At 35.9% G+C, this 1,148-nt stretch overlaps 1 pseudogene; it reads right to left on the minus strand.

The window, feature by feature from the left end:
- Positions 1-700: 700 nt before the first annotated feature.
- LOC147827763 (U6 spliceosomal RNA) lies at positions 701-800 on the minus strand (annotated as a pseudogene).
- Between the last annotated feature and the right edge of the window lie 348 nt (positions 801-1,148).

Consider the following 1,148-nt stretch of genomic DNA (forward strand, 5'->3'; position numbering starts at 1 on the left):
TCTTCAAGGGTTCTTTGTCATGGAAGTATCTTATTTCCTCATCAATTTTGAATGATAATTTTCAAGGTACATCAATCTGGGTTGAAGATTGTTCTACAGCCTGAAATACATTGCTTCAAGCTCTCCTTGAATTAAAGGTATTGAGAAACCTGTTGTGATTCTGATGGGTTTTCTTTTACAGGTGATTTGTTTCTTTTCTCTAATAACTTTTAATATTCTGTTCTTTTATTGAATTTATGAAATATATATTATATATATATACGTCTTGGTGTAGATTTTTCTGGTCATGAGTATTTGGAGTTCTATAGGCCTCTCTTTATCTGTACTTCAAATTGTTTTTATTTGCTTGAAAGGTTTTCTACTATTACTTCTGTGAACAGGTTTTTTTATGCCCTTTGTGCTATTTTCTGATTCTTCATTAATTCTGATTAATCTTATGTTAGTCATATTTGCATCACCCAACAGCTGTTGGATTTATTTTTCATGATCCCTTGCTACTTTTATTTTATTTTTTTGGTACCGGGGATTGAACTTGGGTCCTTGCACTTTTGGGGCAGGCGGCGGAACCACTGAGCTAAATCCCTGGCTCCCTTGTTATTTTTAAGAGGTGTTTCATTTGATGATCATCAACCACCACCCTGTCTTCTAGATCTGCTATTCTGTCCTCACATTAGTTGACTCTGCTGCACATATTTTCAGTAAAAATATGGAATGCTTCACAATTGTGCATATCACCCTTGCACAATGGTCATGCTAATGTCTGTATCATTTCAATTCTAATATATATTCTGCCAAAGCAAGCTCTGCTCTACATATTTTTTGTGTGATTTTTTTCTAATGAAACTATTGTTTTTCACTTATTTAAGACTTTCCTTTCCCCAAAGTATACTTCATTTTGGTTTGGATATGGTAAGAACTCAGTGCACTGAATGTTTCTTGGAATGCTATGAAAAGGAGAACAGGATAATGGGTGCACCCCACAGCCCAACTAAATCCATATGGCAGTCAATTAAAGCCACGTTAGGACCATGTTAGCCCCATCCCCTCATAGCATTTCCCAAAGCTATTTCCTCTGTCAGTGTGTGACAGATGGACAAAAAAAGAGATGCAGTGTAGAGGGTAGGAAGTAGAGGAAACAGTCTTTTTCC

The sequence above is a fragment of the Heterocephalus glaber genome, unplaced genomic scaffold (genome assembly GCF_053883595.1).
Source record: "Heterocephalus glaber isolate CG9 unplaced genomic scaffold, H.glaber_assembly_v1.0 deba00001442, whole genome shotgun sequence".
NCBI lineage: Eukaryota > Metazoa > Chordata > Mammalia > Rodentia > Bathyergidae > Heterocephalus > Heterocephalus glaber.